The following is a 14,121-nucleotide window of genomic DNA, read 5'->3' as shown; positions in this document are numbered from 1 at the left end:
TAATTGGATGGGATAATTCTTCTTTTGCAGTTCTTCCTTAGTAACGCTGTGATGTCATTAAAACTATAAAAGTAGTATGCATAATGAGCTCATTAGAACTCCCTTGTCTTTAAGTTACTTAAACTAGGTGAACTTCTCAGCGCTAGCTTTTAATAAAGGATTACTTTAACGGCTCTGTTTTGTTTGGAGGGCATCACTGGGCAACCCTCCTTAGAACCTTCAATAAATTTCCCATCAGATGCTTAGATCTTGATAAACGTCCCAGAATTACCACAATATCCCCTCCATTCCTTCCTGCACTCTGATCCCCCAGGAAAATGAAAATAGGCAAGTAAGTGCTAGAGTAACTGTCAAATTGGCAGGCCACGGAATATTGGAGTGATTGGAGCATTTCTGATTTGGACTATTTGTTCCAAGTATGTTCCTGATTTCACTGGAGTTTTGGGTGATATGTACAGATGCAACAGCTATTGCAACAGTGATAGCATAGGAAAAGTAGCACTGTGCTATAAAAAATACGCTGTTATGAATAAATGAAAGCAGGCGCAAACTGTGTACAGCTTCCTTAACAGCAAAACATAGAGGGTGCGGGTTTCTTAACAGAGACCATTTCAGGCTAAAGTTAATTTTTAGAATTATGCTGCTCATTCCAAATCCAGTACCAAGTGTATAATCATCTGTCCTACTGGATCTTAGAAATGAAGATTAGTATGGTATGAAATTGAAAGTACTTTGTAAAGTAGAATGGTTAAAAATTATTTGGGAGAGCCACCCCACACCACACACACACACAATTCAACACATTTCAGTCTCTTCTTTCCAATTACTTTAGTTGCATTATTCACAGTTCTATATCTCTTCCTTGAGATTCAGTATAACAATTTCAGCTACTTGCCTGTCTCACTTGGTGCTCACCCTGACAACTTTTTTCATAAACCTCAGTGAGGAGGGGTTGTTGTCGCTTCCAATTAGGGTTGCCAGGTCCTTCTTCGCCACCGGCAGGAGATTTTTGGGGCGGCGCCTGAGGAGGGCGGGGTTTGGGGAGGGGAGGGACTTTAATGCCATAGAGTCCAATTGCCAAAGCAGCCATTTTCCCCAGGAGAACTGATAGGGTTGCCAACTGCCAGGTAGTAGCAGGAGATCTCCTGCTAATTCAACTGATCTCCAGCCGATAGAGATCAGATTACCTGGAGAAAAATGGCCGCTTTGGCAATTGAACTCTATGGCATTGAAGTCCCTCCCCTCCCCAAACCCTGCCCTCCTCAGGCGCCGCCCCAAAAATCTCCCACCGATGGCGAAGAGGGACCTGGCAACCCTAGGAACTGACCTCTATCAGCTGGAGATCAGTTGTAATAGCAGGAGATATCCAGCTACTACCTGGAGGTTGACAACCCTATTTCCAATGCTTTTAAAAGCCACAACTTTCTGGCTAGGCTGGCGCTGCCCCCCCAAAAAACCACACAAAGCTGATAACCACTCCATTCCCCTTGTCCTTCCAGGACATAGCTACCAAAGTCTATTCCAGCTAAAAGATTTTTAATCTTTCTGGCACAAATTGAAAGTTTTTAAATTAACCTTTCTAGCCCCCCCCCCCCCCCGCTATTGAGTGATGTGAGATAGCCACAGCTCTGGTACTTACTGGGGATACAGCCTTCCTACAGCGTAACAGTACATGGAGCACCCAGTTCTCTTAGATGCTGATGTGACTGCCAAGTAATGGGATCTGGCGGGAACTGCCTTGACTGAAAAGCTGTGTTACTCAGTTTTATTGTTTTTACCAGATAATTATTACTTTCTAATTCACTTGTAATAAAGGAACTTGCCTGTGTTCAGCAGAGACACTGTGAAAAGTTAACGCTGCCCACAGTTGACAGGACACTTTCCATACATTGAACAAAGTGAGCCTGCCTGTTGCCAGTACCAGATTTATTGGTGTATGGATTACTTTTATTAAACAGAGTAATCAGGTGACAAAGGTTTCATCACCATCTGCCTAGAACCGTGTTGGCGAACCTATGGCACGCGTGCCGACTCCGGCACGCGTCGCCCTCTCTGCTGGCACGCAGGCTCAGCTGGGCGGCGGGGCCCTGCCCCTGGACTCCCCGCCGCCAGCTTTGAACTGCTCTGCGCTGCCTGCAGGCAGCGCGGAGCAGTTCAAAGGCCCCACCCCCTCCCTGCACTCTCCACCACCCAGCCTTTCCCCTCCCCCCCTCCCCGGCCAAAAACCCGTTTGCAGGGTGCACGAGGCGGCTGCCGCCCTCCAGCCCCCTTCTCCCTTTCCCTCCCCTCCTTCCCGGCCAAAAACCCCTTTGCAGAGCGCAGAGGCAGCTGCCGCCCTCCAGCCCCCTTCTCCCTCTCCCTCCCCCGGCCAAAAAACCCTTTGCAGGGCACACGAGGCGGCTGCCGCCCTCCAGCCCCCTTCTCCCTCTCCCAGCCAAAACCCCTTTTGCAGGGCGCACGAGGCGGCTGCCGCCCTCCAGCCCCCTTCTCCCTCTCCCTCTCCCAGCCAAAACCCCTTTTGCAGGGCGCATGAGGCGGCTGCCGCCCTCCAGCCCCCTTCTCCCTTTCCCTCCCCCCCTCCCCGGCCAAAAAACCCTTTGAAGAGCGCACGAGGCGGCTGCAGCCTCGCGAGCCGGCCCTCCAGCTCCCTTCCCTTTCTCCCTCGGTGCCTTCCATGGGCAAAAACCCTTTTCCTGGGTCGCAAGGCAGCTGCCCTGCAGCCCCCTTTTCCCTCTCCCTTCAAAATCCTTTTCCTGGGCGCGCAAGGTGGCAGCGCGCTGGCCCAGAAGCCTCATTCTCCCCCCCCCCCCCGCGCCAGAAGCCCCTTTCCTCAGCTTGCGAGGCTGCAGCTGCCTCTCATGCTGGCCCAGAAGCCCCCTTCCCCACCAAAAACCCCTTTCCTTGGCGCACGAGGTGGCTGCCGCCCTACTCACCAGCCCAGAAGCCCCCTTCCTTCCCTGGCCAGAAAGCTCTTCCTTCCTTTCTTCCTTTCCTTTTCCTCCCTCCGTCCCTCCCTGAAAACGTTCCTGATTCCAGCAAATGCCTGCTAGGTCTCTCCAGGACTTCCTCAAGAATGGAGAATACAGCCCTCCCACAACTGGTAGACTGCCTCTGAATGTGAAGGTACCACTATGGATGTCTGGTTCCCAGCTATATTAGGTCTAATGCAGTTTTTGTTCTAATGCAGTTTTTGTTCTAATGCAGTTTTTGCAGGCAGCATGGAGCAGTTCAAAGGCCTTGCCCCCTTCCCTGGACTTCTCGCTGCCCAGCAGGGAGTCCAGGGAAGTTGTTTTTTCTAAACTAAAACCTCAGTATTCAGGTTAAATTGCCGTGTTGGCACTTTGCAATAAATAAGTGGGTTTTGGGTTGCAGTTTGGGCACTCGGTCTCTAAAAGGTTCGCCATCACTGGCCTAGAAGCTAACATAATTAAGGAACAGACCTCATATATCTTCTTGACTGATGTGTTGATCTTTCTCACTTCATTGACTAATGAATTGACACCAGTGATGTTCTTCAACATTGGTGTGCATTTGGCTAATTTACAACAGAGCCCTAAACGCTTGGATGCTGATGAATTCTAAACTACATTGGTACCTGCCTGGCCACAGTGCTGCTTTGAATGCAGTTATCACAGCACTGGTGAAGAGCTCGGTCTGAAGATAACCTCAATATCCTAGCAAAACCCCACTCTTTCTTTCTAATTTGACCAACCCTGGCCTTCTAGTCTTAAGATGATCCACAATAGCAAATACTTTCGGAGGGTAGACATGCTGGTCTGCAGTAGAAGAGTCCAGTAGCACTTGGAGACCAACCAAATTGGGGGGGGGTGTTTTTCAAGTTTTCGAGAGTCAAAGATCCCTTTGTTAGATACCCAATAAATGACTTGATGGCCAAAACAAAACAAAACAAAACAATATCATAAAAAAGAGCACATATAATCAACACATGCAGGGTCTTACGATCAGAGTTCCTGAACCCAGGTCACACTGTTGGTTTTTTTCCCCAAGAGGGGGAAAGTCAGAAAAACAGAAGCTTTGTGTCAGCGGGATATTCAGCCATCTGGCCTACCTTCCAAGGGGATCTAAGAGGACCTAGCGGCAGAGAGCAGAGCAGTTCCCATGAGGGGCAGGATTTCTAACTCTGGATTTGGGGGGGGAGGGAGGTTTTCACCTAAGTAGGCAGAAGTATTAAAAGGTGAACTCTTCTTTTGTTCTGGGTTCAAACATTTCATCCAAATGTCATGACCGGGGAGGGAGGCTTGCTCCATCTGAACGTAACTAGCATAACATAACTCACATATATGGACTTCCTGTAGAGCGTTTGGTCCGAGCGCCATTGTTTCCTGGGGGCTCCCAGGAAACACCAAGAGTCGTTTAGATTTGGAGTGCAAAAAGCACTCCAACTCGGTCCTAAATAGTGGATCGGGAAGCAGGAAATTCCCCTGCAGCCTTCAAGAGCGGTTTGGACTCCCATATTCTCCGAGAGAGCTTTTTTAAGCCTCCCGTTGAGTTGGAAGTTGTCCCCGCCGGCATAGGGGCTACCATTGCCACGGACGACTCTTTGGATTATAGGCTTTGACCTCCTCTATACATTAACATCAAATAATCTATGAAAAGAACAAGAAGCCTCACCTTTGGAAGTCAGAGTGAGTAAAAAGACACTTTTTGCCTTTATCTTGATTGAGAAGACCTGAATGACGATAAAAACACCTACGAAAACCGGCGACTCCCTGCCCAGCGTAACGAGACTTTTAAAATAAACAAATGCCATTAAATGAACTGACTAAGACCTTATCAACTTGATCAGTGAGTAGACGCAATAAAAGGGACTTTTGAATGACTTTACAACTACCAATTAAATGCTTTGAGGGGAGGGAGGGAGACGAGAACCTTCCCCCCCCACTTCCGGCTTCTTTGATTCAATGTCCAGCCACGTCGCCTCTTAAGACCGGAAGATAACAAGAAGGGCTTTGTTACCATCGAAAAGACAGGGCAGATTGGAAGACTTGAAGTGAATCTCCCCGGTGTAACCATCAAATCGTTCCTACTACTTAACCACCGAGAGGAGACGACGCAGGGTCTATGATACTGCAGTTTCCTGTCTACTTTCTTTTCTTTATCTGTGCTGCTTTGAAGCATAATTGAGGATATCTTGAAAATTACAAAGCCTGCTTCTATATAAGAATACAAGCAGATATGTCAAACAAGAGGTTGGAAGAGATGTTACTCAAACAAATGGACATGTTTGCAGTGCAACAAGATTTAGTCTTCGAAAAACAACAAGCGCTCTCACATCAAGCATTTCAACTAGCTGAGGTGATGAATATCCTATTTAAATCAATTAATGGAAAACTGGACACAATTATTGAGGAGATCCACAATATGAAGACCCAAGATTTTAAAGAGGTAGCTGCAAGTGACCAGCTGGCAAGGAGAGAGAGCAACATGAGAGAACTCAATACCTCTACAATTTACTTGTCTGAGTCACTGCTGACAGGAGGAGCATTATTATCCCAAGAAAACACTTCCTGGCAGCCAGCGATGGAGGGAGACATGATGAAGGATTTTACCAAGAAGATGCTGGAAATTTTAACAAGAAGCCAATGGATACAATCACCGGGATCTTCTTTTACATCTTCAGAGGCCAGAATTGCAGCTACTATATTGAAAAACGGGGGGTGGGGATTGGGAAATAAAGAAGGACTGGCAGATCCCCTCCCAAAACAAGATAATGGCTAAAATGATGCTTATTTTTGGGGTGTAAGGGAGCCACGGTGGATTTACTTTGATGAATTTTTAATGGGAAAATTTGTTTATGTATTGATCTAATCCCTTTAATTTAGAATAATAGAATGTTATATAGAGACAATGATGATAATATTATAACTAGGTAGGACTTGAAATTGCTTATAGAAGTAGTATAGATAGCTTAAAGCAAGTCTGTATGAGAGAAAATAAGGATTAGAAATTAATTTGAAATGCAAAAGTGTTAACCAGTAGAATTAGTGACTGAAGAAGATGCGGGGAAGTCACATATAGTAGATAGCATAGAATATTATAGATAACATATTCTCAGTAATAGCAATGAACTTTTTTTGTTACAAGCAGTTACAACTGAATATATTGTTGAGATATGTTTATTTTAGTTGAATTGTAGAAAATAATAAAAATAATTAAAAAAAAAATAACTCACATATATGTTTTCCTTTTATCTCTTTAGATTCTGTATTCTCCTGATATGTTGGCTATTTCCATATATGTACTCCAGTTTAATCTTTAATATAAAACTTCTTTCCTGTTTGAGAAAGCAGGCTGTGTCTGAAATCCCACCCATACACTCAGAGCACTCATACACGCTTAGGATATGCACCCACGAGGGGAGCTAAAGTGACTGGAAGCTCTGCCCTCAGAGGCAGCCTTACCAAATACCCAAGGCCCTGCTTACTGAGAGGTTGGGTTTTATATCTGGGGTGGTAGCAAGAAGAGGAAACACGATTTTATATGCAGGCAAACATGCAACATGCATGTGAGAACAAACAGACCCAGGGTGGGAATGTGACACAGGGAATTTGGTACTCTGCTGCATCAGCACATGGTTGAATAGTGTGCTACAAAAACAACAACAAAAGGGGGGGGGGAAACCAAATGGAACTCAACCAGAGTACTGATTCCAAACTGAAGAGGTTGAGCTGAAAAATGCTAAAATTACAAATATATAAATTTTAATAAGGTGCACATTCAAGTTAAAAACATAAGGTCTCTAGCATAGGCAAGACTTTCACATTCAATTTATACAAACATGAACACCTGTGATGTACAATCTTATATTGACTAGAGTAGGATCCAAAAAAGGATCAGACGCATTTCAGCCTAAGAAGGCCTTCCTCAGTGGTCAGTAATATAGTTATAATTTAGCACACATCCTGATAATATAATTATATCAAAAAGAACAGTAAAAAATGTATAAAAGCCCTTCTAGTATAGTGAAGCTCCTTGTATGTTTATTTATTTCTTATGTACTAGAATGTGGCTTCCATGTCTCACCTTCTGTTGCATGCCGGGCTCTTAAGGATGTGTATACATCAAGCAGTGTAATAGGTCAAGTGAATAGTGTGCTATACTTGCACTATAGTAAACACCTCTTGAGCTGTGCTGTCCACACAGGAAAATCCATTTGCAAATGATTGCTATAGTGCAGGGGTCGGCAAACTCATTAGTCAAAAGAGCCAAATATCAACAGTACAACGATTGAGATTTCTTTTGAGAGCCAAATTTCTTAAACTTAAACTATATAGGTAGGTACACTGTTTATTAACTTAATAAACTTTAATTAAAGTTTTAAGTCTTAATTAAACTATAGGTACACTGAATAAAACTTGATATCATACTGAATAGTGATCTTATTTATTGATAAAAATTAAATTGTAAGTCCCTGCCATTTCCCCCTCCCCATCCAGAGTCCTCGTCTGGATGCCTGGTCTACCATAAAAGCCTATTGGTAGACCTGGCCTCCGGCTGAGTCCCATTGGGAGGCCAGGTCTACCCATTGGCTTTATTGGCAGTAGACTTGGCCTCCGGAGGCCCTTAGAAGCCAATGGGTAGACCTGGCCTCTGAAGGGGGACCTTTCCCCCTCCTCGGAGTCCAGGTCTACCGCCAAGAAAGCCAGTGGGTAGACATGCCTCCCAATGGGACTCAGCCGGAGGCCAGGTCTACCAAAAGAAGCCCGCCCCGCCCAACAGCTGATAGGCGGGGGGCAGGAACCACCGAGCCGCCCACCCAGCAATCATGTGGCTAGAGGGGAGGGGAGGCTTTAGCCTCCCAACCATTGAGGGCAAGGGCAAGGGGGACCCGGCCATTCTCCATGGCGGGGGGGGGGGGAGACAGAGCGCCCGCTCGCCCGCTCTCTCTCTCTCTCTCTCTCTCTCTCTCTCTCTCTCTCAGGCGAGCCGGCTCCGCAGCCCGGCTGCCGGCGCGAGCGGGCACAAGAGCAGGGGCTCCAAACCAAGTTCGGAGAGCCACACTCAACGGGTCAAAGAGCCGCATGTGGCTCTGGAGCCGCAGTTCTGAGACCCCTGCTATATTGCAACAACAGCACAATGTCCAATGATGTGTGGATGCAGCCTATATCTTTTTCTCTTTCACCTGCTTAAAAAGTATGAAATAAACAATATTCCTGATGCCAATGTCCCAAATTAATTTTATGAATAATGCTGTTCCACAGGGACAGACAGTGAAGGTGAGGCTAAGCCAGGCAGTCTCCTCCAGTAGTGGAGCTGCACCCAATTCCCACACTGGCCATGGCACAGAGAGACAGTTGTAATTGTGATGGTATGGGGGGGCTGAGCAGTAACAAGTATGACATCAGGTCATAGCTGCGCTTGGTGCTAAAAGACATTACTTGGTACTGAAATGCCTCGGCCTTTGGATGACTGGTGTGAGAAACAGAACTGAAATTTACATTGGCTCCACATATTCACTATCCCCATCTTCTGGTACCCCATTTGAATCTATATAGTGGGTGATATTGCTTAGCATAGGAAGGAAGGCAGCATGGTATAGCCCTATCTCGTCAGATCTCAGAAGCTAAGCAGGGTCAGCCCTAGTTAGTATTGGATGGGAGACCACCAGGGAATACCAGATTGCTATGCAGAGGAAGGCACTGGCAAAACACCTCTGTTAGTCTCTTGTCTTGAAAACCCCATGAAAGGTTGCCATAAGTCAGCTGTGAGTTCATGGCACTTTACACACACACACATTGCTTATCGTCCATAGCTGAACCAAATATAAAAATGTTTTAATAAGGTATTCATATATTAACCTATTTCCTTTACATAAGCTGTGGCTGTAAAGGTAAAAGGTAAAGGTCCCCTGTGCAAGCACCGGGTCATTCCTGACCCATGGGGTGATGTCACATCCCGACGTTTACTAGGCAGATTTTGTTTACGGGGTGGTTTGCCATTGCCTTTTCCAGTCATCTTCTCTTTACCCCCAGCAAGCTGGGTACTCATTTTACCAACCTCAGAAGGATGGAAGGCTGAGTCAACCTTGAGCCGGCTACTTAAAACCAACTTCTGTCGGGATCGAACTCAGGTCATGAGCAGAGCTTGGACTGCAGTACTGCAGCTTACCACTCTGCGCCATGGGGCTGGGAAGGGGATATAATTCAAAAGAATAAATAAATAGATAGATAAAGAAGCCAACAAACAAACAATCCCCATTATTGTTTTGTGACTTTCTTTGATATATCTGTGCATTTTTTGTCTATCTCCATCTGGTTCATACTAGAATTAGGAATGGTGACTGTTTGTATGAGTGTGAGCATCCAGAGCAAAAGAAAGACAGCTGACTTGCAACTGTCCCCTGAAACTTTATGTGTATTCAGTAATTGTAGTATTGCTAGTTTCCTGAACCATGTTTGGTAATAGATAATTCTTGTGAATATGTGTGTGTGAAGCAGAGACACTGGGTTGACCAGTTCCATTATGACACAAGATATGCAGCTAACCTCTCCATGTATCAAGTCTTTCCCCCTCCCCTAACCAGCACTAGGAGGTAAGGGGAAGTGACCCCGCAACAGCGGAAACAATTCGAGCCCAATGAGCCTGGAATGAACAAATAAGGCTGCCAACAAGGCACATCTGGTACTAAGCAAGAATTAGGCACATTGTACTTGGATGCTGAGGGGGGAGGGCAGACAGAGGTGAAGAAAAGGATGAACAATACTGTTATATATTCAGCCCTACAAGGAGGGGTGAAGGGCAGGACAGAGTACTCCGTTCCATCCTTAATGGAGTTCTCCTGCTTGAACAGACCATGCAGAACATATGGGAAGGCTCTGACTAGGTTTCCAGGTCCCTCTTTGCCACTGGCGGGAGATTTTTGGGACGGAGCCTGAGGAAGGCGGGGTTTGGGGAGGGGAGGGACTTCAATGCTATAGAGTCCAATTGGCAAAGCGGCCATTTTCTCCAGGTGAACTGACTCTATCGGCTGAAGATCGGTTGTAATAGCAAGAGCTCTCCAGCTAATACCTGGAGGTTGGCAACCCTAATGCAACTAAATCTGGCAGCGGCCAAACTTGGGTGAATGTAGAGTGTGAATGAGGTCGGCCTAGAATGAATAAGTGATTTTTAATAAAGCTTAATTTGATTAAAGGATCCTTCCTTTGGACTTTCTGTTCACTGCTGAATACAAGGCCCATGGGCCTACAGCCCTCCTCAAGGGTCTGATCAGCCCTGGGGTTTGAGGTCAGTAGGCCACAAAATTGTACCTGATGATGATTGGGAAGTGAATGGTACATTTGTGTGCCTTAAATTGCTACTAATGGCTTGCAACACAGTAACATGCCTTCCATAGTTGTGGTACATTGAGGTGGGATTCCACATGTGCCTCTACCAGATGATGAATTGGCACCACTGTGGGCCATAGTCGTTTGTGTTCTCCTTGAGCTATTATTGTGGTAAGATTGTTTTCCTTTGATCTGGTCACAGATGATATTTTTCTGTGACAATGGAATTAAAATGAATATATTTTTAAAAGACAAATTTATAAATCCAGTTAATGCAGTTTCTAATTGTTATCCCTTCTATGGGAATATACCTAATTTACAGTGCATTCCTCACCAGAGTTGTATTCTTCTTTCATTTCTGCTTGGGATTGCCCTGTTGCAATGCCATCCTAAGAATACTTTCCTGGGAGTAAGCCCCATTGAATTGACTAGTGTAGGATTCTGAGAAGATCTGCTGGAATTTCTCTCTTAGCCCACTAACGTTAATACTTTTAAGGGTGCTTCCAGATAATTTTGTATCTCTTTTGGATCATTTGAAAAAAAATCTTTAATTTGTCTGTCTTCATACATCACTAAAGCATAGTCTTGAGAATCTGCAGAGACAGACAGGGCAAAAAGAGGACTTACATCACAAACAAGGTAATTACACTGACTGGAATCAAAATGAGATCATTTTTCAGAGCTGTTGGGTGTAAGGGTAGGTTGCCTCCGGGCATCTTTAATTTATGTGACTGCTGCTACTTTTGCAGCAAATGAGCTTTTCTGATACTGACCTTCATAGCACTATGGGGGTAATATATTTCACATTGCTAAAACTGCCCTGAATAGTTCTATATTTCCACTGAATGGGGTGTATATTTTTCCTTATTTTTATATATGACAGTTAATACTGCCTTTAATCTTTGCTACAACATATTCAGTGGATGAAGCTAGATAAGTGATTGGATTTTTAAAAAATTCTTGAAAAACTAGATTTTGAACTGTGTCATTTAACAGCCCAAAATGTTTGCCTTTGTTTATGGAAGCTTAAACTGATGGAAACATGAAGGATCTGTGTATGTTTTTTCAAGCGCAAATACTGGAGGAAAGTTGTCAGAAATCTATATCCTAATCTTTTACTTTGATTAATCTTGTTTGTACTTAAAATATATATCCTAGTTCAGCAAGGGCACACCAATTCACTATAATATGTAGAATATTAATTCTGTAAATTAGAAGGGAGGAGCCCCGTGGCGTAGAGTGGTGAGCTACAGTACTGCAGTCCAAGCTCTGCTCACAACCTGAGTCCGATCCCAATGGTAGTTGGTTTCAGGTAGCAGGCTCAAGGTTGACTCAACCTTCCATCCTTCCAAGGTTGGTAAAATGATCACCCAGCTTGCTGGTGGTAAAGGGAAGATGGCTGGGGAAGGCAATGGCAAACCACCCCATAAACAAAGTCTGCCTAGTAAACATCGGGATGTGACATCACCCCATGTGTCTTGAATGACCCAGTGCTTGCATAGGGGACCTTTACCTTAAATTAGAAAGACATCCTGTGGAAATGACACTCACCTGGCATCCTTAGAATGGCTGTTCAATCCAACCCACCTAACAAGATTGTTTTCAAGATAAATGATCAGAATATGTTAATCATATATGTTATACTTAAAATTATTATAGCAGTTTTCAAACCGCGGGCAAGATCATCAACAACCCATACGTGTGCATTCTCTGTTGCAGCCGCCACCTAATGGAATGGCCTGCATGACACGATGTAGGGTCCCACTCTTCCAGCATCCCATAAACGATGCAAAACTAAATTATTCAGGAAGGCATTCTTATACTGGTAAGAGGGCTAGACTGTAATGTAATGGTTCAGAGAGATGCTTTAAAGAAGGGAAAGGCACTGTGGACAATGCCACTGCATATAGTACGTACTATCTGCTGCTGTATATATTATCCTATCGTGTAATTTCTGCATTGTTTAACATGTCATGCTTTGCTTCAGCTTGGTCTCAGATTCCTGCTTGGTCTCAGATTTCTGTGGTCTTAATAATATTACATTACATATTGGACATCCTGTCCTGTTGACAGTATTGATTTATCACTGTGTAATCCACCTTCAGTCTTAGTGAAAAAGGCGGACGATAAATAGTGTAAATAAAAATAAATAAAAATAAGCTTTAACGTACAGTCTATTCTCTGAAGGTGTATTTGGAAATAAGTCCCACTGAATTCAATAAGGCCTTCTCCGAAATGTGTGGGCATAGGATTGCAGCTGTACGAGTTTAATTCCATAAAGTTAATAAGTAGACATTGAATTTTAAGAAACACTTTTTTTGGTCAAAATCTAACTCTATAAAGGAGAGAGTGGCTAAAGAGATAGTGTGTAATGTATGCTTTTAAAGAAATATTGTAAAATTCCTTGAGTTTTATATTAGATTACAGGATTATTTTAGGGAATACTATCAGTTCTCTAGTACTTGAATTTAATTTGAAACAGACACACAGTGCACATAATAAACACAATTTCCCCCTAATTATATTAAATTATCTCTCAGGAGCTGCTCTGCCCTATTGTCAAAGACCAGCAACTTGCTTTTAATGATAAATGTGAACATCATTGGGACATTCTGTATCACCATTTAACTGTGCAAATGGAAGCCTAATCAGTTGCGAAGGTATAATTAGACGCTGAAAAATAATTACCTTGGTCATATCATTAGAAGTTTCTTGCTTGTAGTCCCCTTGTGATCTATGAACAAATTACTTTATTAGGAAATCATTAGAACTTAATTTGTCTCTACATACATCAATATTAATTTCTTTTAATGCAGCACTGCATTCTTACTAAAAATGTATATTAATACACAGTTGATGTTAGAGGGGCAACTTCCCTCCCCCCTTCAGTGCAATAGACTCCTACAGTGTGTTCAAGGCCTGAATCTCACCTACTATAAGGACAAAAGGCATGGGTCATGTATTTCTTATTTTATTTACTATATTTATAGTCTACCTTTCTCATTGAGACTCAGAACGGATTACACAGTGTAAGTCAATACAATCAATATGATGAGACATCTAATTATCAATGTACTAAGACTGGGCTAACAGAAACGAAAGTTGGACAACATAATTCTGTTGCTCCGTGTACTTCTAGGACAGTAAAAGGATCTTGATGTGTAGGGTTGCCAGGTCCCTCTTTGCCACCAGTGGGAGATTTGGGGGCAGAGCCTGAGGAGGGCAGGGCTTGGGGAGGGGAGGGATTTCAATGCCATAGAGTTCAATAGCCAAAGCAGCCATTTTCTCCAGGTGAACTGATCTCTACCGGCTGGAGATCAGTTGTAATGGCAGGAGATAGGGTTGCCAGCCTCCAGGTACTAGCTGGAGATCTCCTGCTATTACAATATTATTAAGACAGAGCATTGAGCAACCCTTTGGGAGCAAGAAGCGACTAGCTGAGAATGGTGGTCTTTTCCTAGATTTAAGGTTTTCATTCTAATATTTAAGAAAACTAGCCTATGGGGCAACTTGGGAGCAGCAGAAGCCAGGAAGATCCACTTTGTCCTCATGCCCTTGGTTCCATGGATGAAGTAGTTTGCTGTCCTGTGACAGACGGAGCAAAGGTTTTCAGCAAAACAGGAGCTGACGGTCTTTTTGACAACCAGCTTATTACCATATGGACTTAAAAGCTGACGTTGCCTTTCTATTGGAGCTGAAGAAAGCCTTTTGAAACGCGCACCAGCGACTATCCACGCGTTCTCCTCTCCTCTCCTCTTCATGAACTCTCACCGTCCTTCTCACCTGTTGGTCTCCTTGGACTTGCGACTGTACCATCCCAGACAGTAGAAGGATT

The sequence above is a fragment of the Euleptes europaea genome, chromosome 8 (genome assembly GCF_029931775.1).
Source record: "Euleptes europaea isolate rEulEur1 chromosome 8, rEulEur1.hap1, whole genome shotgun sequence".
In the NCBI taxonomy this organism is placed as follows: domain Eukaryota; kingdom Metazoa; phylum Chordata; class Lepidosauria; order Squamata; family Sphaerodactylidae; genus Euleptes; species Euleptes europaea.
The sequence above is the reverse complement of the archived record's forward strand: the minus strand, read 5'-3'. Positions refer to the sequence as shown.